Here is a 23,333-nt window from a genome sequence, read left to right on the forward strand (position 1 = left end):
CTATAGACAACTAATGACTGCTAAAAAAGAGGTAATATGTCTTCCCCAGAGATGAATCCTAATTCTTATCCGCTACTAAGTGATTGCCTTTAAAATCTATCCATATGAGCCACATTAAACTGGCTCAGTGTTTGTATTTATATATCACTTGTTTATCATATATGTAATATTAATAGTTAAAGACAAGAATGGTCATGATTTAGAGAGAGGGGGAGACATGAAATGAGAAAGGAGCACACGAGGTGCGTATAAATGCATAGACTTTTAAACATAGAAGTTTAAAAAATCAAGGAGCATACAAAACAGTAAATACCAGATAAAAATGATTATTTCCTCGTTGTATTATAGCCATAACTTTAAAAACATATTTTTAAAATGGGTATTCAAAAATGCAAGAAAGACAGGCCAAATCACATATCAAACTATGCTAATCAGAATTACTTCTGAATGATTTATTCAATGTAAACTAATAAATTCAGAAGAGCTTGAAAAATATTATTCAATTTTTGAAAGACTACAAATTTTGAAAGACTACAATACAGACTACTGTAGCCAGGAAAACTATCTATTATAATTGAAGGAGAAAAAAAATGTCAGATTGTCTGAATTTGTTTCACTCAGTCATCTCCACCAGGGATTCCTGAAGAGATCTAAGGCTGAAGAGTTGAATAAAAACACTCAGAATGTCATGGGGGAAAACAAACAGCACTAGAGATGTTAAGTGTACCAAGTCCAAGGAAAAAGAATCAACAAAATGATGGGGATGTTATATTCCAAAAATAATACTGAATATCAGTGATCTTAATTGAAAAAATAAAAAAGATGCAAACTAGAAGACTATATTAGAAAATGTCTTTTGCTCTTTTCATACCTTGCCTTCAAAGATAGAAATTACTTTATGGAAAAATACATTCCCAGCTGATAGTGTTTGGAATCAGGTAGTTGTAGGTTTCTAACATCTAATGAAATAAACTACAAACTAAACTAAAATCAAGAGCTAGAATCATGTTAAACTAATTCAGAGAGTATATCAAGAGTATATTATAATTTTAAACATGTATATACCAAATACAGGTGCACACAATTTCATAAAGCAAATGCCACTTGATAATGCCACAGGCTAACCCCAGCACAGTAATAGTGTACGCATATAATAGCTTCACAACAGATGATTCATCTAGACAAAAAAATAAACAGGAACCAGGCAGATAATGTTGAATTTGAGGGCAGTCTGCTCTACACAAGGAGTACAGGGCAGTCAGGGCTATATATATATAGAGAGAGGCTTTGTTCCACTAGATAGGTAGAAAGTCTTGATTTGGGTTCATGGACTCAGAAGACTAGAGTCCACAATACTGGAAGAAGCATATGATAGCACGAAGAGATACAACTTCGTATCTTGATATGAAAGTAGTTGGCATTGAGAACACATTGGAAACACTGATTGGTAAGCTTTTTAATACCTCAAGTCCTGCTTTGTGACACACTTCCTGCAACAAGGGCATAATTCCTAATATTTCTAGGACATGTTCACTAGTGGTGGATCAAGTATTTCAAAATATATAAGTCTATCAGGGCTATTCTCACAAATGGGAAAATAAATCAAGTTATTCTTCTTTCAGATGAAGGAGTCTATTTGGAAGAAACCACAAATAATTCTTCAAACACTCTCACAGATGATAGACATTTTCAATAAGATGGAACAGACAAAACTGAAATGTGAAGATCAGTAGCAACGCTGTAACATTTACCTCCTATGTTCATGGACTAAATGATTTGAAAGTCACCATCATACCAAAAATAAGCTAAAACTTCACTGTAATCCTAATGAAAACTTTATGACCACTATTCATAGAGCGAATGAAAATAGAATTTATAGAGAAGTACAAAAGACCAAGAATATCCAAAGCAATCCTGAACAAAATTCTAGTGTAGGAGGTAACACTATACCTGGCATCAAGTAGAATTATAATGATAAAACAGCATGGACTTGGCACAGAAAATGGAGATGTATATCAATTTGTTGAAAAGAGTACAAACACATACAATTACAGCGATCTGATGTTTGAAAACATTGCCAAAAAATATACATTGGAGAAAAGAAAACATCTGTAATAAAGGATGCAAGGAGAATAGGGTATCAACATGAAGAATGAAGCTACATTCTTATTTATCACCTGCACGAAACTCAACTCCAGCTGGAACAAGTACCCCAATATATGACTGTAATCTTTGCACTTCTATTAAAAAAAAAAAAACCAAAGGACTGCCCTTCAAAATACAGACATTAATAAGAACTTTCTTAAGATAAGTAACAAGGAGGGCTTTGAGGGGGGGGAATGCATGAATCTCCCTGGGAAGGTGAAATAAAATACATATCATAGGTAGATGGACCAGGTATTGGAAGGTTATGGATAGGGAGCTGGGTATGGGATAAAGTTGGGTTAGAATGGAGGGAGATAGTACTGGTAAAGATAAGTGAAATCTGGAGGCCATCTGTGGGATGAGGTAAAAAAAAATCCTAGTGCAATGCAAACTCCTAGGAATTTATGAGGGTGACCTTAGCAAAGACTTCTAGTAATGGGGGTTACAGAGGCTGAACTGGTTATCTCTGTAACTAGGCAAGACTTCCAGTAGAGGTACTGGGACACCAGCCCACCCACAAAACCTTTGATCTACTATTTGTCCTGCTATAAAAGTTGCTGGGGTAAAAGTTGTGCACTACTTGTGGGAGTGGCCAACCCATGAGTGGTCCATCTTGTGACACATTGAAAGAGAGAGATACGATCCCTCATGCTGCTGGGTAGCCCAGAGACCTACGGTAGAAAATGATTCCAGATGATATTCTACTGTACTCATAGACTGGTGCTTAGTTCAGTTGCTGTCAGATAGGCTTTGCCCAGCAACTAATGGAAACAGATGCAGAGACCCAGAGCCAAACATTAGGCAGAGCTTGGGGAACCATTCAGAAGAAGAGAGGAAGGATTCTAGTAACCAGTGGAGGTTAAGGACACAGTAAGAAAACTCATGGAATCAACTAACCTGGGCTCATAGAGACTGAACCAACAATTAGGGAGCCTGCATCTGTCTGAGCTAGTCACTCTGCATGCTATAGTTGTGTTGCTTGGTCTACTTTGTGGGACTCCTAACAGTGGGAGTAAGGGTGGTTTCTGACTCTTTTGCCTGCTTTTGGCATAATTTTCACTACTGGGTTGCCTAATATATATATGTGTGTAATGGCATTTTATTTAGCTATATAGAAAATTCAAAACTATAAAATATGTGAAAATATGGATGAGATAAAAAATTATTATCCTGAGAACTAAACCAGTCAGATACCACATTTTTAATCTTATATATGGGTCATAGCTTTATACTTTTAGATCTGTTTAACTTGAAATGCCTGCAAAGACCAAGAAGGGACAAATGGGCCATAGTAGTATATAAAGGGCTATCAATCCCAAACATTGCAAACACAGTGCCAGCATGTGGCAGGTTTTGCCCTCTTCCCTTCCCTTTCCCTTCCTAAACCATTAGATTCCTTAAACTAGCCTCCCTTATTTGGCCAGTGACTCATTCCTGACTAAACACCAAAGTCCAACAATCAAAATTCATTATTTAGCTGTATTGGCTACATCTGTCCAATCATAACATATAAACTAACCCAGAAGCAAAGTTCCCTCTTTTTTTCTTAAACAAAACAAAAAAAAAAAACAAAACAGTCTTGCAAAACACCTGCTGCTTATCGTATTTGGAACTGGAGGCAGTCTCCTCCACCTGCCTGCTCCTCAGGTGTAAAAAAATCTTATTTGAACCGAGAACTTGGTGTCTAAGTGTGTCCTATACTGGCATTCTTACAAGGTGAGGATGGGGGGATTGTAGAATACATATGATACCCATGTAGAATGAATATGTGCAGAGACAAGGTTTATAGTGGGATGAGGAAGGAGTATGTTGTAAAGGGGGATTGTGTGAACCCAAACTAAAGATGTATGAATAAGTCACATTGAAACATACTACTTTATAAGCTAATTAAAAAACACAATTTTAAAAGACAATAGAAGTGCCAAAGATGGGTAGATGTCACTGATCCCAGAAGCCATTACATGAGAACCTCAATAAAAGATATGTGGCATCTTCTCTAGGCGTTATTGGACAGGAAAGCTCCAAAAGCCTTGAAAATTCTACAAGTTATTGGTACTGCCATTCATTTCCCAGCAAAATTTGATGTGAAAACCCTATTCCTGAAGACAAGAAGACAAACACTGGATACAGGCTTCCAAGACAATGTTAGAACCCAGCTTTCTTCATATTGGCTAGCCTTCATATTCTTGCTACTTGGAAAGTACTGTAACCTCTGAATTGTGCAGTGGCACTATTTTGGAACTGTTAGAAAAAAATAGCTATGTCACTGCTGTACCCAGGTGACCATCCAACAATAAAATTTTGTATAGAGTTAAATTGCCAGGACCACAAAGAATCTCAAAGAAATGAACTCATTCCTGAATCATCTTACCTTTCAGTTTCTCCATGTATTTTTGGTTTGATAGAACCATATTCAGTGAGCTCAGGACAAACAACTGCAGATTTCCAGACTTAGCATGAAAAGCCAGAGAGAGCAAGGTCAGGGGTGGGTTACAGAGATGGAGCTAGCCTGAATACCTCCAGCTGGTCCATAGCCTTGTCTTTCAGTTGAGCATGACTCAAGCTCAACTGTAAGAGCTTACAGCTGTTACTTTAGGCTGAAAATGCCACAGACTACTTATGGCTTAAGATCTTCCTTCATACCTTCAGATTTTTTGCTTTCTTACATTTTCTCCAGTCACTCTTGTCCTGTTTGTCCCGTCTTTAAAGTAACCTTAGCAATATTTAAATGAACTTTTAGGTTTTTCCTTCCTGTGTTGGTTGATCCTAATTCCTTGATGCAGATAATGTGTTTGTGTTTTGCAACATAAACTAAATAAAGACATTTCTGTTTGTATTTGATTGTAACTTAGATTACCCAGTATCATCACACAGATGATATCTTCTAAAATAATTGTATACAATTTTATAAATAGTTAAACTTTCCTAATTTACTGAAGGACAAAATTACATGCTAAAGAACTATGACTGTTAATTTTTATTTTATTCATTTCACATCTTGTTGGCAGTTCATTCTGTTTTTAAAAGAAACTAAGTACTACAGAATATGTTTAGTAGTATTGCTATAACAGAGCTGATTGAGTTATATCAACTAAGCCAGGAAGAGTAAGACATGTGTTGTATGAACTCACTCATGTGAGATATAAGAAAGTGTGTATCTTTGAAATTTCAGAGTAGAATGTTGATCTGAGGCTGACAAATGTTGGCAGAGATGAGGGATTGGAAAAGTTCATCAGTGGCCACTAAGCTTCAGTTAGAGAAACTAAATGTTCTGGATTGATGTGGCCAGTAGGGTGACTATGAATAATGATAACTGTGGATTTGCAAAGAGTGGAAAAGGATCTGAAGTGTGTTCACCAGAAGGAAAGGATGCAGTGTACGAAGACATATTTCCTATGACTTATACATGATAAAATGTTTACATGTAATGAAACATATCACCATGATATTAATATGTGCACATTTTCTGTTTTCATTATCATTTAAATAAGTTGAACTATTAAATATTTGCTCAGTTTAGCAATTAACTACTTCATATTAGTTTGTTTTCAAGATTTGAAATGTTAAAATATATGTGTATTTGAGTTAACCTTTGATTTAATCATTATTTATAGACCTATGACATCATGAATCTAGGTTTTCCCATTTCTTGCAAAATTTGGGGAAGTTTTCAATAGTATTTCTGTATAAAAGCTCTCTTTTTTGTTCCCTCCCTCCCTCCCTCTCTCCCTCCCTCCCTCCCTCCCTCCCTTCCTCCCTTCCTCTCCTAACCACACACACAATTCTGAAATGTTCAGAAGACAGATATTTGGATGCTTTCTCATTTTTGTATTCTTGCTTCATACTTAATCTTTGAATTCATTTTATTTCAAATGAGCTGATTCTGAACTTTCTGACTTTTCTGCATGATCAAGTCTCGGACACAATGATTTGTTCTGCTACTGTTTTCTTTGGTACAAGATTTCTGTTTTCTGTGTTCTTATTAAATATTTCACTTCGTTCATTTATAATTTTATATAATTTCTGTGTTTGTCTTCTCATATTTCTAAAGTTTCTAATAATAATGCTTTTGAAATCTTTGATGGAAAAATTTGTAGGTCTTTCTTATGTTAGTGTCAGTTGCTATACAATTATATTCTTTCATTAATGTCATAGGGTTTTTGGGGTTTGGGGTTTTTTTGGTACACTGTCATTAATTTCTTTCTTGTCTTTGCCATATGAAAAGCAAGCTTTTATTGACTGCATTTATCAGACAAGTGTATTCCACAAGCAGCCCTGCTGGTGATTCTCAGCTCTCCTCACATTTTCTGGTAATACTATCTCCACATCATCTATTTTATTGGTAGTTATTTCCTTTGATTGTGAATCCAATTTATATCACACAAAACACTATGGGTATTGAGAGTCTCCCACTCATTTTCTCTAGAAAAGTCTCTCGAGATACTCAATTTTCTGTGTATTGATCTAATTTTTTCATAATCTTGCTGGATTTCTGCATGAGATTCTTCTGTTAGTCTTTAAGGAGATCTGCCAGAAGAACTGAAATGAAAGAGGGAAGAGTGAGCTGTGCATAATAATTTCAGTGCTACGGGACAGTGAAGAATCTTTGAGATTATTATCCAGTCTTGAGAACAAGCTTACTGACTGACTCCCTTGAGGTGTTTCTAGTGTTTATGTTTTTTTGTTTTTGATTTCCTCTCTATTCTCAGTTTCTTTCTGTTGCTGATTATTATCTGGATGAGAAAAGAATTAAATGGATGTCTTAGGCAGCACTTTACAGGTTTGTGAGGTTGAATATAGTGTTAATGTTCTATTGCTATGAAAAGACATTGTGACCATGTCAAATTTTACAAAAGAAAGCATTTAATTGGGCTTGCTTACAGTTTCAGAGATTTACTCCATGATCATCGTGGCAGAAACATGGACACAGGCAGGCAGACATGATGCTGAAAATGTAGCCGAGATCTACACCTGGATCTACAGGCAGCAGGCAGAGAAAGACACTGGAGCTGGCTTGGGCTTTTAAAACCCCAAAGCCATCCCTGAGTGACACACTTCCTCCAACAAGGCCACACCTGCTAACTCCTTTCAAATAATGCCACTTCTGGTAACCAAGTATTCAAATCTATGACCTATTGGGGCATTCTCATTCAAACCACCATAAGTACAAACTTTCTTACCTTTACCATTCAGGTGCTCACTCAGTATGTTTTAAAAGACATTGCAGACTAAACAAATATGGCACTGTCTTATGACAGTGGTAATAGGGATAACACGAAACTCTGTTTTTCTATTTTGAATGTGCATTTTCTAAGATAGTTGTACAGGGACTGTTGGCATTTCTTTGTTGAAATCTTAGACTTCTGAAAAACTATTGTGTGTGTAATTGATGAAACTGACTCTTTGTATGTATGTATGTGAGTGGGTGGACATAGTAGAAAAATATTTTTTCTCTTGCTTTATAATTTCTATCTTTTCTGAATCTTTCTATGTATGGCATCATGGCTAATATTACAGTTCTATTATTTAAAAATATTTTAATGTAATATTTGTTTTTTAGTGCCTGTTTACATGCTTTTGTCTTACTTCTAGTACTGAGTAGCTTATGTAGAAATAGTGTATGGATCCACAAAACTGGTAATAAGAGAATGGAAGAATGTAACCTAACACAACATTGGTTTCTGGTTTATTTTCCCTGTATTTCTCTTCCTTCTTATTGTCCTCTTAAATTTGTGCCATCAAGCATGACAGACTGATAGATTTTTGAAGAGGAAGTAAAAATATTGTATCAAACTATATATGAAGCATCGATAATTTAAAAGCTGCCAAAGAAATGCTTTTGCTTCAGCTGAACAGGTCTCTCAGATTTGCCTCTGTGGATGAATAACTGAGAAGTTGACAAACATGAACAGTTCCCCCAGGACCATGGTTACCTCGCTAGATAATTTTATTTCTATCTCTCTTGTCTTTGAAATGAATGTAGGTAATTTTTTCATCCAGAAAATGTGCCTACTGGGAAGAATATACTTTTAAGTAGCCTGATACAAACAAGAGAAAAACACAGGACGGTGTTACCTCTGCCCTTATTCCCTTGCATTTGTATAACACCATTAAATCTGCACCATGTTTAGGTGTTGGTTGGAAATCGAGGGCTTGGGACAGAGAAAAAATATGTTCATCTCTGTGTAATTTGCATGGATTCATAACCTGTACTAAAATATCATAAAATATAGTAAAAGGAGATGTGAAGTGTTTTCTGCTACTGTAACTATCTTGAAAACTACATTGTGTGTGTTCTCTCATATACCACATTTAAGTACTGGATCTAAAACAGTTTTTAGTATTTCTCCTTTTGCTGCTTGTATTTTGTTAGCTTTCCCTACTATAATTTGGAGGCTATTTTGATTTGCATTCCATTTAGACAGTCTTTAAGCTAACCTCCTACGAGGAACATAGCCCAGACCCTTATTAAAAATTTTGTCTTGTTGGTTGTGCAAATGAGAAGGAAAAAGAGTAGGGTTTTAATATGTAGCAAAAACCCTCTTTTCTTCTTTATGAGATTATGGTTATGATTATTATTTTCATATAAGCAGACATTGTCTTATGAGTATTGTAAACAACACACACTTTGGGTATAGATGAATGGCTGAAATGCAAGGGGCACATTTGTGGTTACTGAAATGCTAGTAATAATAACTATATATAGGAGTATTCCTTATTCTCTATATCAAGTACTTGGAATCAACCTAGTTTGTATTAACAGATGAATGGATAATAAAAATTTGGCATATATATATATATATATATATATATATATATATATATATATATATAAAATGTGGCTCTAAATAAAAATGGAAAAACAAATTTGCCAGAAAATGGATAAATGGATGAGCTTAGAACACATAACATTGAGTACACACAATCTCAGAAAGGAACAGTATGTTCTCCTTCATATGCAGATCCTAGCTTATGATATATGTTTACATATATGTATGTAGATAAGGAAATGAACATGTGGGCACAGGTTAAATGCAAATGGTGACAAGGAGAAATAAAAAACAAGTAATGACATGACAGCCTTGGAAGAGAGTGTAACGATAATCCTTTTTTTCCAGTTTTAACTCTTATTAAATTTTCTGTTATTTTATATAATTGACAATGAATATGTAAAATCTAACATGAATCTCTACAGCTTTAGAGGAGCTATTCTAACTGTAGAGAAATTTGTTAAGATATATAAATTTTGGATCTGGCTAATCATGTTGCTTAATGCTCTATATTTATAAAATTTTTATTATAAAGCTTTAATTATTTTTACAAGAATGCCAAATTCAGCATTGTGGTCTTGTGACAATTACCTCTAGTTCTATCATAAGCATGTTTTTTCCATCCACCAATAATGACAAAGCCTCTTGGAGCAGAAGTGCCTCACCACAATTACTTGCTGAAGTTACTGAATGAAATACTCTGACTCCATCTATAAAGGGACTTTCAAATTCTAAAGACCACTTCTTGAACCAGAATTGATTAGTTAGAAAAAGCTTTTTATTTTTAACTGAATTGAATTCTGTATGTAACATTTGAACTATAAACCACAACAAGCATGTATCTTCTATGCTTTCATAATGAATTTTAATGATTCACCTAACAATAATTGAGGAGGGTAGGAATTGGGCTAAAATTCAAATTTTTCAGTGTTGAGAATGGGGGAATAGAGAGAGGGGAGAGAGATAGAGATAGAGATTGAGAGAGGGAGAGAGATAGAGAGAGAAAGAGAAAGAGAGAGAGAGAGAGAGAGAGAGAGAGAGAGAGAGAGAGAGAGAGAAAGAGAGAGAGAGAGAGAGAACTTGTTCCTGTATATAGGCATGTTTGCACATGCCATTCTCTGTATAGATTCTGGTGTTTTAGTGTCATCTACCTTGGTTTTTGAGACTAGGTTTCTCACTTGGCCTGCAACTCACAGATTAGGCAAGGATAGCTGGATTATAATCCCCAGAGATCTTCTGTTCTCTGCCTCCCCAGTGCTGAAATTTTATTACTTTATCACTACACCCAGCTTTTTGTCCACATGAATTTTAAAGTGCAAACTCAAGTCTTCATGCTTTTGCCGAAAGCAACATACTATTACTTCTATATCACTGGCTCTGTGAAATATATTTACTGGCCTGAATTTTTACTGCTGACATATGTGAGTTATGAGAATTAGGTAGTTTGGCAAAATATGACTTCAACTCTTTGGTCCTTTTCTTGTAGAATTTATATTTTTAATGCCCTATCTCTGGCTTTTGAGACAAGATGTCACTGTGTAGTTCTAACTAGAAAATAGAATTCCCTATGTTGCCTGTTTGGTATCTATCTCATCAAGATCGGCAGCTTCTGCTTCAAGAGAACTGGAATAAAACATATCTGATATAATACACAGAAATGTGAATCAATTTATAAAAACCCATTAATCATTTCAAACAGCTTTCTGGTAAATTATCAAATTTAATCAATATTGCAATCCTTTTTCTTGTATTTGGGCTAAATATAATTTCGAGGGCATTATAGGAAGTAATATCTTAATATGATCTAGAAAAGAAAGGCTTTGATTTCTTATGGATCAAATACAAATGCTAAGAATGGGAACTGTTGTACAATATTACTTGGCTGCCTTATAAATGTTGGGAAATAATTAGTGGAATGCCTTGATAATAACCTTAAAAGTCATGTATTAGAGATTTCAATCATATTCTCCTAGGTTGATGGTTTGTTCTTAGTGATAGTGGATATAGAAGGTAATTATAGAGTTAGAAATTCACTCTTGTGCAGATGACATCTGTGAGCTTCAGGAAGTAAAGCAAGCTTCTCATTGACAAGATGTCCCTGCATGGTGTCCATTATGTCTAATGGTGAGAACATCCCCTCAACAGGTGTTCCTTAGATGCCACCTGTGTTGTCAGGTCTCGAGAACTATTAGCTGAATAAACTTCATTATAAACCTTTCAATTTCAGGAATTTTCCTAGAGAAATGGAAAACAAAATAAGGCAATTATTTTTTCTTGAATATTGGGAGAGTTAGTATTAGCTTCCAGGTTTGTTAGTCAAATAATTCATAATGCTGTCGAATAGAAAGTCTTTACTGATCTGATTTTAGTGTTTTGTTTGCTAACCAATGATAGTTCATTTTGAAAATGAGATTTATTTTTAAACTACATAAACCCACAATTTTTGTATGTATCAACACAATAGTATATGTTATTTTGATACCCATATGTATTGTAGAATTTCATTAAACACATACAGAGTTTAGAAGGAAAGAAAGAAACAAAGAAAGAAACAAAGAAACATAGAAGATAAAGACGTTTGTCAGCAGAGTAGCTATATGGAATTTTGGGAATGGTTTTATATGGGGCCATGTCTTTAATGTAAAACAAGATGTTGAATATTTTTTATTTTCTTGCATCATGAGTATAAAGGTTTTTTATTAAAAAAAGATATTTCTGCTTTGCTCTACTGATAGTATAGTTGTATCAAAAGCTAAATTAGTGAGTACTTTCATAGGCACATGTAACACAAGGGAAAAGAAAAACAAACTGAAGGTATTGTAACCCAAATTCTTTTACGTTTGGAGTTTATATCATAAAAACCATTTTGGTTAACCAATAGAACTTTCACATACAACCTTGTTACCCATAAGTTTCTTTTTTCCTTTCTGTTTTCACAAATAATAATAATATTAAATTGTTTCCTTAGTTTCTACGTTGCGTTATTGTAATAAATGTAAAGTTAATAAGAAGGTACAGGAATGAATTGTAATTTTCTGCCTTGTAGACAAACTGACAGTAGACTTGATTGACAATTTCAAAAGCTGATGCACATAACTCTATAAGTCTCCCCTCTTGAGTCACTAGGAAACTTTTTCAACTAGGCCAGGTTTAGCTCTTTTTTTCACATTTGGAAGGAGGTTCCTATTATAGTCCCGTATCTCCCTCTTTATAGCCCGTTTGCACTAGTGGTGAAAGCTGCTTTGAAGCTGGTTTGTTTATGCTTATACCTGTCCTATATTTCCTCATAACAGTAAACTTTATTTTAAGTTGTTCCTTTAGCTAAAGGAAAACATTTGTAGTTGGATTATAACAAAATAAAATACCTTTTTCACATTTGTAGTATCAGGGAATTTCAAGAGCAGGTATTCCATGAATATTGAAGGCTATTGTGTTGTAATGATGATGCCAGTCTCCTGTTCTGTGTCCTCACAAGGTAGAAAGAATAGAGGGAGAACAGTTTCTAGGTATATTATTCCATAACTTTTGAAGATACTGAACATATCCATAAGAGAGTAGATCACAAAGTGTGATTTCCTAGTAAAGAACCATCTCTTTGCACTGCTGAAAGTGGGATAGAGCATTCAATGTAAATTTGTCAAGGGCTACAGTCGTCAAGCCATTGTCAGGTATATATCTTAGGCCAGAGTAAAAAATGTACAAACACTGTGATGTAGAATGATTATTGAGGAGATACTGTTAGAACAAACGTCAGAAGAAGTGAGATATGAAGGAGATGAAACACTTTTACATAATCGTTTCAGAGGCCTCCAGTAATCACATGGGGCACCCTGAGCTGGTAACATTCTTGAACTGTGACATTTTGAACTCATATAGTCTGTTAAGGTCTCTTTAATAGTATTTGTCATGAGGGTTCATAGTTGTTTTGAGGATAACTTGATATCACATACAAATTGTTTAGCAGTCACTAAGTAGCATAAAATATACAATTATAATACAAGTGTTTGTTCTTTTTAAAATTCAAATTTCTAATAATTTTTTTCTTATGGGCACTAAAAAGAATAATAATCAGAGAACGGAGCTGACCCCTTATTTCAGTCATAACCAATCCATGCATCATTTACAACATGATCATTTCTGCTATTACCTAATATAGAGCATATTACATAGCATGGTTTAATTTAAAAGCCAGATAAAACATGTTTGTTGGGGGTGGGGGCAATGGTGAATGTAGCAGAAGCTTGCCAAACCACTGTGTTTTTTTTTCTACAGGTCAGTTAACTGGCTCTGGTTTATTTCTAATGAATACAGTTTTTAACAACATTCTTGGGAAACTGTTTTGACTTCAAGTGAAGCATCTCAAAATAATATAAGAAAGACATTGTATGAGCACATGTTAATGATCCCATGACAGCAGATCATAAAAGTATTTCTAAAAGTTACTACAGCCTTAATCAGTAAGTCATTCAACATTTATTCTAGAAACTATCAAACCCATCCTTGCATTTGTATCTTCTCTGAGTATATGGCTATTACAGTCCCTTAATTAAGGCTTATAGAATACATTAGGATGAATTATTATGAGGCTTAAAATGTACTGTTCTGTTGAGTAGAATACTTTATAAGCCCTTTGGTCCTGTGTGTGAAGGGTTGGTGGAGTTGTGTAAATGACTTTCAGTAAAGGAATTGTAACACCTGAAGAGAAATAAACATTTTGATGCCTTATTTGATATGAAAGACATTTCCTATGTGTATCTCTGTCTACTTATATCAGACTCAGGAGGGTAGATGTCTGGATCTCCTGCTTCAGTAGCTTCACCTTAATAACATTTGAATGGATTTCTGTTAGAAAGGAGAATAGCTTAAAGAAGGGCTTTGCTTTACTGGGTGAGCAAACTATATAATGTCACCATGTCTTTACAAGATGTACTTGTGTTTGTGTTTTGTTAATGAGTGAATACAGGGTTTTTCATTCTTATTAACCTCACTTAATTTGACTTCACACAAGTTAGGATGGTATATATCAAGGGCAAAGAATGCTATAAAGTCAAAACAAAACTGTACAAATGGATAGACAAACCAGCTTCACAGCAGGATAAAGCTGGTGTTGACTGATGAAATACATGTGCTTTTGCTAACAAACTTGACACACACATCTGGGCATCACAGGGCAGTTTGAATGCGTTTTCTACCTCTCCTCCTTATATGAAATGTGTGAATTATTCACAGCAAAGTGTGTTCAAGGTAATTTGCTTGAGACTTTGACTATAATTCAAGTAATGCTTATGTTTGTGAATAATGTATGAGTTTTCCTTTAACCAGGGACACCAATTATGGCACAGCTCTGACATACATGAAGAAAGGTGTAGAAGCAATGTGTCTGAAGCAGCTTCATGGCTGGCATGTCAATCAAGACAGTGTTTATGGAGAAACATTGTCTCAGAATGTTAAGAAAGGCAAAAAGCTTTTCAGAGTTAGAACGTTCTAAAAGTGACTGTGTTTAAGGAAGTTTGCATGTATTATATTTCTTAGTTCAAAATAAGTGGAGTGTGAATTTCTGGTTTCCCTTCATCATAGGTAAAGTAAGTATTGAATATGATTCTAAAGGAATTGATTCTGAGAAAGACTAGTGTAAATTAGCTAATGATTTATTTATACTGCTTTTAATAAAAATTTATTAAACTCTGCAATGTGTATTTAAGAACTCTATTTACTCATGGTATATCTTTCTTTCCTATGTGATATTAAATGATACAATAAAAGTCACAAAGTTGAGATTTACTTATACTTTTATTGCTATTAAAAAACAGGTAGAAAATAACAATTCCATATGAAAGTTCAGAATTATGTAATGATCACACTATAATTCTGATATTTTTGAAAGCAAGTTATTTCCGAGTTATTTTCTTCTCTAGCATGTTGGCACTGACATTTACATAAATATACCCAAACACACACTGACTGTTTTCTGAATGCAACTCTGTGGGGGTAATATCGGAGGAAGAAGACAGGAACTGTTTGATTCTGCAAATATATGATCTACACTGTGGTTCAGTAGAATATGACTGAACACGGTCCACTTTTTTTCATTATAATTCATCATTGTGATGTTACAACTAAAAAGTATATAAGAAACACAGATGCAAGTATAACCTTCGCATAACCTATGGCAAATCAGACAGATTAAATACTGAGTGAAAACCATGTTTTTTTATTTAACCAGCTACAACTGGGATGGAAGTATATATAGCTGAATGTAGATTTCTTAGTAAAGCAAAAGACTGTAACTACTCATGAGGAACTGTAAATCTTTTCTCAAGTAACTTGCTTTTTCAGTAAAACATAAGAGGTAGATATAAGTAACTATTACATATGATAGATTATGGTAAGTTCAGTAGAAATATTAATAAAGGAAATATAAAACTACAAGAACTGAGTGACTCATATTTAAAATAGTTAATAAAGGAGCAGATTGGGAATGATAATGGAAGCAAAGTTCCCCAGAGTAAGGAAGGGCAGGAAGATGACATCATTAGGAGGAAGAAAGGTGACCATAATGTGTAGTAATATCAGGGGAAGGATGAGCCCAGCAATCAGTTTTGGCTCGTACCTATTTGTGATGGAAGAATGTAGAATCAGTTACAGATGTGAGATGAGGACAGCAGTAGGCTGACCAATTTGAAAACTTTTGCTCCCCTGTTTTCTGTCCTTCATGATTAGGCAGAATCAGCTAGCACAGGATCAAGACTGTCTGGTGGTAAGAAAAATGAGGTGAAGTGACACACTCATTGAAGTGATATAGGGCATTGGTAACATTCAGGAAGTGCTTGAGTCAGGAGAGGTTGTTAGTGGGAATTAGTAGACAAAAGGCAGGTGGGCAGTTAAGAATAGGATAAGAGCTGGCCTCTACTTTGGGACAGCAAATGACCAGAGAGATAATGTGTTGTGCTATGGAAGGAAGATCTGGCTACTTTTTGAACCAGTATTTTAGAATGGTAAAGTTAAGAATATAGGACATACTTCAGTCTTCTGTGATGTTAGTGACTTAACCCAGGTCTTAAATCTGCTGAGTGAGTGGTTGACTTCTAAGTTTCTCCCCAGTACTTGGTTTTTTGAGATCACGTCTTGCAATGTAGCCCAGACTGGCCTTCAAACTGAAAATTCCAGCCTCTTACTTTAGCCTTTTTCTTCATGATGAAGTTACAGATATATACTCCATTGTCTGACCCCAAATTATTATTTCTGAATAAGAGCTATGCAGGGAAGCTTGCCATAGGGAGACTAGGAGGGAAGATTGTGTAGAAAAGGCAGCACCCATTATTTATTAAGTGTTTAAATTATATTTTAAAGAAAATTGTGTTTTAGGACAAATTTTATTTAATTCCTTTTCCTTTAAAACACTTTAATTACAGTAGAGTACGTTATTTTCTCCTTCCTTTTCATTCTTCTAACTCCTCTCTTTCATTGACCTACTCCTATATCTCTTTGAAATTCATGGCCGCCTTTTATTTTAATTGAATATTTATATGTGTGTTTGCGTATGTATGCTTATTAATATTTATGTGTGTATATATGATATGCTATATATCATATACCATATATCATATACTATATAGACTATATAGACTAGAGACTATAGAATATAGAATATAGGATATAGAATATTGTATATTCCTAAATATATTAAAAACAACCTGCTCAGTCTATAAAATGTTGTATTTATATGCTTTTAGGGATGACTACTTGGTATTGGATAACATGTTAAGGGTCTCTTCCCTGGAGAAGTCTTTTTTGTTTGTTTGTTTGTTTGTTTGTATTTTTGGTGTTAGCATTCTTTTGTTGCTTGTAGTTCTTTGTCTAGGGTTGAGGTCTCATGAGCTTTTTGTCTTTCATGTTAGCATGTTTATTGGTGTAGCTGTTGTTCAGGTCTTGCTTAGGCAACCATATTGGTGAGACATCATAGGTATGGCTTCTTTGACATTTCTAGAGCTCATAATCTCACTGCAAACTTCCTGTTCCTATGCATCTTAACGATCTCCCAGTTCTTCCCTAGAGTTCCTTGAGTTTTAGGAACAAACATTTTATGTCAATCTGTTAGTTAAGACTGAACACTACAGGATTTCTTGTCCTCTGCATTTTGACCAGGTATGGTTTTCTGTGATGGTATCCTTCTATTGCAAAGAAAAGTTTGTTAGTTTGTATGAGGGGTGAGAGCTACACTTATTTAATTGCATAAAGATAACTATTTAGAATATAATCAGGGATTATGCTGGCTTAATAAAGTGGAAGGGCCCATGACTTCAGTGGCCCCAGACTGCAAGCTAGGTTTCTATTACTGGGTGTTTTTACTCTTGTTGGCCAAGTCAACTAGTGAGCTATTTGTTTCCACCATGGTACTACTGCCACTACTGCACACTGAGGATTGTCACGCCATTCTAGTCATTCTTGTGGTTCACAGTCATTGAGGCTGGGTAGTGCTATTACTGGCTGCTTCCTTTCCTTGGAAATCTTCATGTCACCTGATACCAGAAAAGCTAGTCTGTCCTCAGGGAGGAGGCATTTATAGAAACTAATTTTAACCTCATTATTATTTTTTGAAGAGACCTGTGTACCATGGTGTGATGTTCCCTTTGGATCACAGCCACTTTCCCACACAAAGAGATCCTTTAATAAACAAGATAAAGAGAGTGGGTGGCTGAATGTGAATGGGCAGAAGCAGCAGCAGGCGATCCTGCAGGAATGGGTTTTTTTTTTTTTAAGGAAAAAGAAAAAGCCCATGCTAGGATGCATTGTTTAGTTCTGATAGCACAATGATGATCAGTATGGTCAAACAAGAAATTTTGATGGCTGGCCTTTATAGTTTGTCTCAGGAATGAGGAAGTAGCCAAATAATGGAATCTCTTAGATTAAAAGGGGAAGCGGGGGCAACACCAGCCAGCAGCATGTTTGGGCCTGTTAGAGTCCTTCAATTTGTGCATGGTTATGTCTTATTTACGATATCCTACTTAACTCAATTCCTCTATGTCAGCGTGCCTGTGTATCCTCATAAGTAATTTAGAAATTATACACCGTAAGAAGAGTTTCTTCTGTTAAGACGCTATTTTGGGCCTCATAGAACTTAGAATAAATAATAAAGGGGTGTGCAGAGTTTTTGTGTTACTTCTGTGACAGATGTCTTATCAAATATAGCATCTAAATGAATCCAAAACCAATAAAAAAAAACCAGCACTTCAGATATCTGGTTTATACATAAATAAGAAAAAAAGTCTATTCATGCTTGTGAGTGAATATAGGAAAATCAAGATTTTAATCATTTACATGTTTATAAAACTGACAGACTTCCTTGAAGAAAATGGATTCATAATTTTGCTAGATTTATGATTAATTTATACTCTCAATTAGAAACAAGATAAATGATGTCAAACAATTACCTAAGTTAAGATGCCTGACTTTCTTGATTTGACTGGAATATTCTAAAAATAGTGGATCATGACTTATACTTAATATATTAACCGTGGCACACAGAAATATCAAAGAGTCAATCAATTGAGCCACATGTGTATATGTGTATAGCATACATGTGTACACATATATATGTATACATATACATAACTTCTTATGCTAATATAAAATTAATGTTTTGACTTTGTGTGAAACTCCTTTGGAATCATGCCAAATAATAATCATCCTGTGACATTGGATTCCAGAAGTCCTCAGACATTGAGTCTGTGTGACAGACCTGGTCTGCTGAGGAAATGCAAGCCACCATGCAGCTGTCTAGATAGAGCTAGCCAAAATGCCCACTGTCCCTGCTGGGAACCACTGTTATGCAGCTGGGCCTGGAGTGCATGTCTTTGATGGCAGCAGATTCTGGGTTTGAAAGATAGATATGGAGATGCAGAAGTATTACTTGACCTTGAGGAACTCAGATGGGCTGACAGAGGTTAGCAAAGCCTGTGGAGAGTGTAGTGAGAAGCAGCTGGAGACAATTACCTGCTAACTGTAAGTCTGAGAATTAAAGGAATATTATCAACTTTTAACTTTACTTTTAAATGGCTATCTTTACTAGGTATTACTATTTGCATCCAAATGCAAAATCTGACGTGGATTCTGCTTCTCATATCACAAAAGGCATTCCCTTATCTTTATTCATTTTTTGCTTTTCCTTTGTATAATTAAAAAATCATTCTATACTAATACTATTTACTTTGCTTTCAAATAATTACTAAATAGAAAATACAGACTATGGTGTGTCAGGATGGTGGAAATTATAGTTATACTTGGAACTCCCTTTGATTTTCTTTATACATTGTCTTCCTTATTCCTTCCTTCCTTCCTTCCTTCCTTCCTTCCTTCCTTCCTTCCTTCCTTCTTTTATTTCTTTCTTTTAGTTGGGCAGAAATATGTATGCTATGTTTGTAAATAAGTTTCAGAACTTCTAAAAATACTACCACTAAACATTTAGTCATATGTTTAGTTACCCAACCCATCTTGATTTTACCACACAAAGAAATTAGAACTGTCCCTGTACAAGCAGTTTGTACCAGGGAATCTACAGCTGGCAGGAGTTAGGGAATGTTTATGCTTTTTAGTTTATTGATAAGCAGTTCATGTATTATGGGTAACATGAAATTTCATATTTGCTTCTATGAGAAGTTATTTGTCTTTTCAATTCAGGGATTTAAAAAATAATCTCACTCAAAATATAAGTGTTTGGTTTTTCTCTCTCTGCTCAGTCTTGAATTTTTATACCCATGATAACTGCTAAGTTTAATTTGATAGTTTTTGTTTTGTTTGATTTTGTTGTTCTTGTTGTTACTGTAAAGCTTACTTAAGAATTGTCTTGTTGCCATGTAAACTTGAGTATCCTGAGGGAAGCTGTCTTGACCAAATCTAAGAATCTTGGGCTACTAGAGAATGCATAGACTGACAGAGCTCTTCTATGTCTCTAATTCATAGTACTTAAAGTATGGTTCATTAATATGGTCAAAACTATGGAGTTGTAGATTTACTTTAAGTTCACTTCAATTGGTACAATGCATGTGACTGCTAGTTCTCATCATGGACACTACAGGTTTTTCATCTTTTGAATGGACCTTTGCTGTGCATTTTAGTATATCCCTGTACCTGAAATTATTTTCCTCTTCCTTAATCTGATCTTAGTACAAGTACTAGCATTTCTCTCCTGTACATCTTGCTATATCTTTCCTTTCATCATGATTTATTGACTTATAATATCATGATATCTGACTTTCATTACAAATGAAATCTTGTTCCTCACTTTCAACATGTCGTATTTTTTTAGTCCTCTATGGTTTTTTTTAAATGCACTTCCTCTTTCTAAAATTTTGTCCTCAGCTACCAATTTTAATACATATTTTTTTTCATCAGGTGCTGTAGGTGATTTTCTTATCTGCACTCCATAATACCTAAAACAGAGGCGTGGTTACTTACTAAGCAAACGCTACTTTTAATCACCTGTTTTCCAGCTTGTTACAAAAACATTCTATAGCAGCATGAAGGAAGTAAAAGAAGTGAAGTCAATTTGCTAGAAGACCAGTTTCTTCAGGGCAGAGTTTAGTCTGTTTCATTAACCACTATTCAAGGTGCTTAGAATAGAAATACACACAAACTCAGACATAATAAAAACTGATCAAACTATATTTTCATATTTGTTTTTGCTATATCCAGTGCTTGAAAAAGAAAATTTTATTTGAATTCATACAATATATAATGAGAAAATATATTAAAAGCAACCATAAATCTTCATATCCAGCTAATCTTTTATAGTTTCTTTATTCAGACAAGGAAAATGATTGCTTTAGGTCAAAACACATACATTTAACTATTAATAGTCAACTACTGAGATTATAACTCAGCAATATTTGTCAAGATACCTTCCCCTATCCTCCTACCCTCCGACTCCCCTGTCATACACAAACATGTAGAATATTGCTTTGCATAAAGCTCAGAACAGTGTCTCTGTCATTTTCACTACTCTGTCATTTTAATATAATTAGAACATATAATTAAAACTCATTTTTTACCAGTGAGTAAGTACTCAACTAAATGCTATGTTTATCATTAAACTCACCATCTCCCAATGCAGAAATTCACAGCTATGTGAGCTGATTGGAGCCTCATCCAATAAGCTACATTAATATTAATTTGCAGTTAACTTTTGCTCAATCAAAAAATCAGTCTCCTATCTACAGGATTGTCTTCATATCCAAACCAATTTGTATTAATTTTGGAAGTCAGCTATCAGGGGACATTATGTCAAAACCATTACTTAGAACCTTCATAGAAAACATCTATTAAATTCTATTCATACTCACTTCTTTCAATGAGATAATGTTATTAATAAAAATAAATCTATTAAGTGTGGTTGTGTCACATTACTGGCTGATTACTTTTGATTTCATTATCCACTCTCCAGAATCTCACATCTATCATTTCAGAATTATTTGTTCTACTTGGTTGAATACCCATTTACACAAATAGGTATCTTACTTCTTGACAGAAACTGTAGTTTTTTTGTAAATGGCACACATTTGTAATCAAATTCTTTAAAATACAAATAAAATATACATGTAGATATAGTTATTATTCAAGTATTTCATATCAATTTGGTGAATGGTATTTATGATTTAAAACTTGAAGTTCTTTTCTCTTATCTATTTGTATTTCTTCCTCCTGCTTTACACAATTTAGGAACTGAGTGCACTAAGATATCTAAAGAACAGGGATTAAGAGTTTTTTGCCTTCATATTTACTTAGAACATTGTTTATGTTATACTGGTTATGCTACTTTAGATTTAATGTTGATTTTTACTGCCTGAATATTTTTCATCCTGGTATTTTATACTGAAAGTATGAACGCACTAAGGAATTTTTTCTGAGTTTGCTGTCATTGAGTGTTTTGTGTATGCTTGTCAGTGAACAAGGGAAGCTGTGCTATTTCACTTATAGTCATCATATAGCCCCAGTCAGGATCGACATCCTTTTTCGATGCTCATTGCTCCTCACCCCAGCTTTGGTTATTTCAAATGTGTTTTGTACCCTGAGGTGGTTTTGTTTTCTCATTTGTTCTAAACTACTGGAAACTTGTATTTCCCTTAGCTGTGTCTTTTCAGTATAGTCAGATTTCATTACTAATGCTTCTATTTTGCTTTCTAAACAATGTTTAAAAGTTGAAATTGGGTATATAGTTTATTATTTGATAACCATTTGTTCATTCCCCTTTGTTTTAAACTTTTTTTTAGCTTCATTCTGGTAGGAAAAGCAGAAACCATTTTAAATATTTAAAAGTATTCCACCCATACTCTGTTTTTTTAGAGATTAAAAGTCTCTCTACAATGCTTATGGAAATAGAAAATGAGCCATCTTGGCTGTAACTTATAATTCTAAGACTATGAATTAGGATGAAATGTGGGCTGTTAATAATTTCTCACATGCTTTCTGTGTACAACAAAGAAACTATGTATAAAATTCAAGTTTGGACAAGATCCACTACATATTCCCAGAAAAAAAAAGGAAACAGTGGAGCAAGTTTTAAGTGAAAAATGCCTTGGAAGTATGAATCCAAGGGTGACTCACATTGATATTTTGACAATGTTAAAAACTTCTTTTATGTGTCTACTTCTATTAGTTTAATCATTTGTCCTTAAAAGTATGTTGAATACTGACTGTGGCCTAGATGTGGTCCAACTCTAGAGATATTAAAAGAAGGTATTAGGTAGAAGGAGCTTGGTTAGAGGTATATGGGAAGGTTTGGACGGAGGAAAGATAAGGGAAGGGATGTGATTATTTTATAATTTCAGAATGTGAACTTAATTGCTGAATTATTTTTTTAACAATTGATTTAAAAATAATTATGACATCTTTCCCCTTTCTCTCCTCCATTTTGCCCCTCCACGTCAGGACATCATCTTCTCTAGCCATTGTTGTTCCACGTACATATAAAAAAATATCAACCTGTCCACTAGAGGCATTACAGTGCAGCTACCATGTCCCATGTGCATCAGTAGATGGCAGAGAGGAGAGAGGGTTTGTCTATCTATGTTCAGTGTTGTGAACTATGACTATCTAAATGAATAGTAGCCTAACATTCCCCAAACAAAGCAAGCCTAAATGGACCTCCAGTCTGGTGCGAGGCAGGCCCAGATGGGCTGCGAAGATTAGAAGACTAGAAGAAACCCACATGGGACCACAGGTAGGAGTGAGCCTCAGACAGATGACTCTCTAAAAGGACCACTGGGGTGGACCAGACAAGATAACAACCAGACAGGCTCCATAGGGACAGAACAGGGAGCTAGACTGAGATGAGCACAAGTCCTATTACATGTAGGTAGGCCTTGGGAGGGCATACCATGCCCAAGATGACCCCTGCCAGGTTCCTCAATATATGCAGCATAG

The 23,333-nt window shown here is 34.7% G+C and overlaps 1 non-coding gene across 1 annotated transcript; it reads left to right on the forward strand.

Annotated features, from left to right (window-relative positions):
* Positions 1-22,891: 22,891 nt before the first annotated feature.
* On the forward strand, positions 22,892-23,027 carry LOC114622492. Its single transcript, XR_003711614.1, has one exon. It is a non-coding gene; the product is annotated as a small nucleolar RNA SNORA17 (small nucleolar RNA).
* The last annotated feature ends 306 nt before the right edge of the window (positions 23,028-23,333 follow it).

Source organism: Grammomys surdaster, unplaced genomic scaffold, assembly GCF_004785775.1.
Source record: "Grammomys surdaster isolate TR1022 unplaced genomic scaffold, NIH_TR_1.0 188, whole genome shotgun sequence".
NCBI lineage: Eukaryota > Metazoa > Chordata > Mammalia > Rodentia > Muridae > Grammomys > Grammomys surdaster.